Below are 5630 nucleotides of genomic sequence, written 5' to 3'. Positions count from 1 at the left end.
TTAACCTTCTAAACTTCTCAAATTAACACAATAAACAACATCCCAGAAGGGTAAGGGCATGTCCTTTTCACCCCAAGAGGCAAACTGCTGAGTCTCTTAGCCAAACCTCTAGATTCCCCAAGTTGACACAATGTATCAACCATAACACTTACCATGAATTCCCATCACCCGAAGCCATGATACTTAAAATGAGGGATATAAAACTATGACCACAGTAAACTGGGAAAAAAATTGTTTTCCAAACAGTAAGTCTAAAAAGCAATTCCAAATAGCATAAATTATGAACATAGTACAAAACAATGCAAAAGTCACACTAAATTTGGAGACATTTAGAGTCCAATAAAACTTTACAATCTTCTGGGTAGACATGGTGACCCATGCCCACAATCCTTACAACCTATGAGGTCAAGGCAGGGTGACTACAAGCTTGAGCCCCACCTTGGCAACTGAGTGACTTAGTGAGATCCTATCTCAAAATAAAGGTTTTTAATAAAATCTGGGAGATTTAGCCCAAGAACAAAACCCTGGGTTCAATTTCCAATGCTGGGGAAAAACAAAAATAGTACTGGGGATATAGGCAGATGTACAGCACTTGCCTAGCACGTATAAGTTCCTAGGTTGGAGTCCTGGCACTACAAAACAAAAAAACTTTATGCCTCTTAAAGGGTTTATTTGGCACATATCCCAGTACAAAAAAAAAAAAAAAAAGATTTAGTTAGATTTTAGGTGTACCTATCATAGTAGTATTTGTTTACCTCTGTTGTTAAAAGTTCAGTGGAGGGGGCTGGGGATTTAGCTCAGTGGCACAGTGCCTGCCTGGCAAGCGCAAGGTCGTGAGTTTGATTCCTGGTACGGGAAAAAAATAAATAAAAAAGTTCAGTGGAAAAGGTGAAGTACTAAACTGTGGTAACACTGAAGGTTATTTTTCACAGCAACCTAATTTAATGTGAAATTTTTTCTCTTAAGCTACACTACCACAGTATGCTTTATCCCTCTTTATACCCCCTTGGAATAGGCTGAATAATGGCCCCCAAAGACACCCAGGTCCTAATTCCTAGAACCTAAGAATGTTTCATCATATAACAAAAGGAGTGTTATGAATCTAATTAAGTGCCTTTAGATGGAGCAACTGTCCTTGAAGAGTGGGCCTATACAGAACCATAATAGCTCCACAAAAGGGAGACAGAGGGAGATTACAGAAGAGAAGGTGACAGAAGCAGACGCTGAAGTGATATAAGGACTCAGAAGAAATATAGCCAGCAACTAGATCAAAAACAGTAGGAAATGGATCTTCCTCTCAGAGCCTCCAAAAAGAATCAGGCCTGCAACATCTTGATTTTAATCCAGTGAGAATGATTTCAGCCTTCTAACCGCTAAAACAAAGACAGGTTAGCCCTTGCACATACAGTGATCCCTCTACCTATTGCAGGAGTTACGTTCCAGAGACCCCCACAACAGGTGAAAACCCTCGAAGTAGTGGCATTATATTTATTTTATTATTTATATATATTTTAAGGCTTTATAAGCCCTTCCTTAAAAAATTTTCCCATTCTCTTATTAACCTTTCCCACTCTTATGAACACTTCATATGCTCTTAAACACCTTCTACATGCTTAAACCAACGTAATTTTAACAACATGTAAAATTCTGTATGGGTACTCACCAGTGAAATATACTACAACTTGAATGATGAAGATCATGAATTATGTAGCTGTGCAGTACTGACGGTGATGAAGGTGATGATGAGATGAATGTACTGCACAGCCAAGAATAGCATTACAGCTCTTTTGAAGGCACCACTTCATCAGGTGGTTCAGTATCTTCGCCCTGGGCTGTAACTGATTTCTTCTTTCAAGTGATGAAGGGGCTGGGGATTTAGCTCAGCAGCAAAGCACCTGCCTGGCAAGCGCAAGGTCGTGAGTTCGGTTCCTGGTACCAGAGAAAAACCAAAACCAAAAAAAAAAAAAGTGATGAACATAGTTATGGGGAGTTGCTGGTGCCGCTTTTTCTTTTGAGTGAGATTTTTATAAAGTGACATGCCACTCTCAATTGTATTTACGAAGTGCAATGAATGGAGCATCTGCGGGTCCCATTCTTCAGCCATTTCCTGAACTTCTTCGGCCATTCTGACCACGGTTGCAAGATCATCGAGTGTTAGGCCAACCTCCTCCTCTTTTCCAACCCATAGTTCATCTTGTTCAGGCTTATAGCCCGCTTCCTCAATGATGGATTGGAACATATCATTCATGTACTTCTCGGCTCCAGTTTTATCCACAGAGGCAGCTTCTCTATGCAGAGAAATGCTCTCGGGTCCAAAGCATCTCTGAAATTTGTCAAACCACCCCTTGCAGGCACTGAATGGTGTTGGTCTGGTGGGAGAAGCACTCGATGGTCGATGGTCGTGCTTCTGCATTGTCAGCCTCATCTTCATCCTCCTCACCATCGTGAACGTCTGTGCTTTCTGCAAAACTATCATGAAGTTTCTTGGCCTTCGTCCTGATAGCATTAGTATCCAGCAAGACATTCTTCTTCCTGTAGTCATTTATCCACAGGGCTAAAGCAGACTCCATCCTCACAATGGCCTTATTGTGGGAAGTGACCACCCTCTTTGCAGTCTTGTTAAAAGTCACTGTTGCTGTAAACCTAACATCCTTCCCATTCTTCTTTATGTAGCGAACAGTAGATTCGTTGATCCTGTAATAGAAGCCTACAGCCGCACTGCTTTTGCCTTCCTTTAACATGTCAAGAAGTTCCACTTTTTCTTTTATGGTAAGCATCTTTCTCTGGCACTTGGGTTCACTGTAAAAAGCCTTAGAAGGAGCGGGACGTTTGGGTGGCATCGTAGGGCTTGAAATAAATTCAAACTTTTACAAAAATTTCACAAAAACACAATACCACAGAGCAGCGCTATGCACAGCAATCAGACGTTGATGTGAAGAGGACAAGGAGAGATGCTGAAGTATGGGCACAATGTGGGAGAGCAAACAGACTGATGCTGCAGTCACTGAACCAATCAGTGCCCAGGATACAGAACACAGTGCTGTGGTTGGCTGCCTTCTATTCCATCAGCCAATAGTATGCTGTGTATAATCTCACGTTGGCAAACTTGTACAAGTGGTAGTGGCATACTCCATTTCCATTCTGTACAGTATGCTATTCATCCACTGATGAAATACATACTGTATTTTATTTATTTATTTATTTATTTTGTACTGGGAATCAAACTCATGACCTCAGGCTTGCCAGGCAAGCACTTATGCTGCTGAGCTATATCCCTGGCTTATACTGTATTTTACTTAGATTTAATATTCTTTTAATATGTTTGAATTAACATTTTTTATATTGTTTTAAATTTTTTAGGCAAAAGTAATTAAAACCATAAATATTATATAAATACCTACATACCACAAAATCCTGCAATATAACGAAAACTCCACAATACAGAATTACATATACATACATATATTTTTAAACCCATAATACAGTGAAGCTGCAATGAGTGAACTGAGATATAGCAAGAGATGACTGTATTCCATTCTAACATACCAGTAAACTGACTCAGTATGGAGATAATTCTGATTTCTCTTATTTTTGCTACCAAGTGAAAATATAGAGAATTCACTGAAAATGTAGTTCTTTCCAGCATCATAGTGAAAATGCAAAAAAAGCAGTGTCTTAAGTTTGTAGTATTAGTGGCAGAGAAAGTCAAGATTTTAGGTTAAAACAAAGATACACAACTTACCCCATAAATACTAGGTGAGAGAACTCAGAAAAGTAATAATGTGGGCTGATCTGCCTTTCCTTTTTGCCACACAGAACAGTCTAAGCTAAGACCTCAAACCTGACTCTTCTCACCTCTGCTCACAGGGGAAAAACTGTCCTCATCCCTGGGCTAGCCAACTCAAGGTCCCTGTAGGCTGAAGAGAAATTTCACATTAGTATTACTGGGCTTCACACTATCAGTTTCATTCTGCGAAGTAGTTCAAAAAAATGGGAAATGCAGTAACAGTCAGACGTAACTGGTTTGTGTGTGTGTGTGTGTGTGTGTGTTTCAATAATTTACATTTTACATCGATTTTCTCACTTGATCATCACAGCTCTAGGAAGTAGTCAAGTTTGGTACTAACTCTGCAGTGCAGAATCAGAGAATGACTTACCCAGTAACTGCCTCCAACCCTGAGGTTTTCCCACGGGATCCTTCTACCTCCAGAACAGTAACTCACTTCTAGGTACGTTGTATTCACTTTTAAGCAATTTCAACTTAGGAAAGAAAACAGAAACAGCATCTTACAAGGCCATCTTCACCGTACATCCATGCTGAACGCCACGCTCAATTTGTCAGAGCGGAAGACAACACACACCAGACTAACTTAACCCGTAAGTCTATTTCTTCCCAGGAAAATGAAAACACAAACATCACCCCCCTTCCAGAGAGACAGCCCACATCATCTTTTTTTTGTCTTTTTGAGACAGGGTCTCGCTGTGCAGGTCAGGCTGGCCGTGAGCTCACTTTGTAGCCCAGGCTGGCATCGAACTCGCAACGATCCTCCTGCCTCGGCCTCCCGAGTGCTGGGGTTGCAGGCGTGTGCCACCACGCCGGGCATGGCCACATCATTTCTGAGATAAAAACCAAACTCAGGAAAGTAGAATTTAACTCAACCTTAGCCCGGTAGTGCCATTTCATAAAAATAGCACCTTAAAAAACAGAACTTAGCTCAACCCATCACCTTCACCCACGGTCCCTCCTGTGCCATCACCCTGACCCGCTGTGCCCCCACCCGGCGACCCACGTCTAAGCCCAGAGCCCTGCACACAGCCCTGGGCAGCCCTGGTGCACGGCGGCCGGAGGCAATAAAGCCTTCACCTTAACGTCCGTCGCGGCTGGCTACCGCGCGGGTTTGGCCAGGAGTCTCCTCAGACCCAACGCTACCGACTTCCAGAGAGCCCGAAGTGCCCCACCCCCGGCGCTCCCCGCCCCAGGGGCTCGGCAACGCCGGCTTCCTAATCAGAGCAGGCGCCGTCCCTGTCGGTCCCTCGCCCAGCCCCGCCTTTGCGCGTACCTCAGCAGCGACCCACACTCGGAGCTGAAGGGAAAGCGCGTGCTGCCGCGGCTCAGACCCGACGACCGGAACCCCGCCCCACACCGCTCCACGCGCGAAAGCGCTAAGAACAAGGCACCGGATTGGCCAGAAGCATAGACGCGGGGCACACCGCCGGGCAATGAAAGAGGCTGGGACTGGAGGGCCCGTAGCCTGCCGGGAGGTGGGCTTGCTCGCTCCCGATTGGACGACAGCGGGACATCCGCGCCTGCGTAGATCCAACTTCCTCAAAGCACCACACAGCACCGCCCCACCCGACACGTCAAATGAGATTTCAAGGACCCCATTGGTTGGGAAGAGCGCTCTGGCTGCGTGACCAATAAAGGACAAGAATAAAGGGGGTTCCACCTCTTCCTCTGTGGACAGGATATTCTTGTTGCTGCTCCGGCCTATTTACCTTTAGACGTTAGGAAGAGCCCTTACCGTTCCATTTGTGGGTCGACAATTTTCATGGTAACTAAGAGGAGTCTACTGAGAGTCTGAAATATGTTGGAACTCAAAAGCAAGCCCCGAACACGACACACGCACAGA

At 44.2% G+C, this 5630-nt stretch overlaps 1 protein-coding gene across 4 annotated transcripts in view; it reads right to left on the bottom strand.

The window, feature by feature from the left end:
* Window positions 1–5190, bottom strand: part of Wdr89 (WD repeat domain 89) — a 33266-nt gene extending 28076 nt beyond the window's left edge. For 2 of the 4 annotated variants that reach the window (XM_005399148.2, XM_013522007.1), the window contains exons 1-2: window positions 5061–5190; window positions 4158–4260 (exon numbers count right to left, since the gene is read on the bottom strand). The gene's annotated coding sequence lies outside the window, so the exon portion shown is untranslated. Of the gene's footprint in view, window positions 1–3855; window positions 3918–4157; window positions 4261–5060 lie in introns of all 4 variants that reach the window. The other 2 variants (XM_013522006.1, XM_005399150.2) reach the window with 2 other exon arrangements.
* Window positions 5191–5630: the final 440 nt, after the last annotated feature.

This window comes from Chinchilla lanigera, unplaced genomic scaffold (genome assembly GCF_000276665.1).
Source record: "Chinchilla lanigera isolate Chin_1 unplaced genomic scaffold, ChiLan1.0 scaffold00065, whole genome shotgun sequence".
Lineage (NCBI taxonomy): Eukaryota > Metazoa > Chordata > Mammalia > Rodentia > Chinchillidae > Chinchilla > Chinchilla lanigera.
The sequence above is the reverse complement of the archived record's forward strand: the minus strand, read 5'-3'. Positions and strand labels throughout refer to the sequence as shown.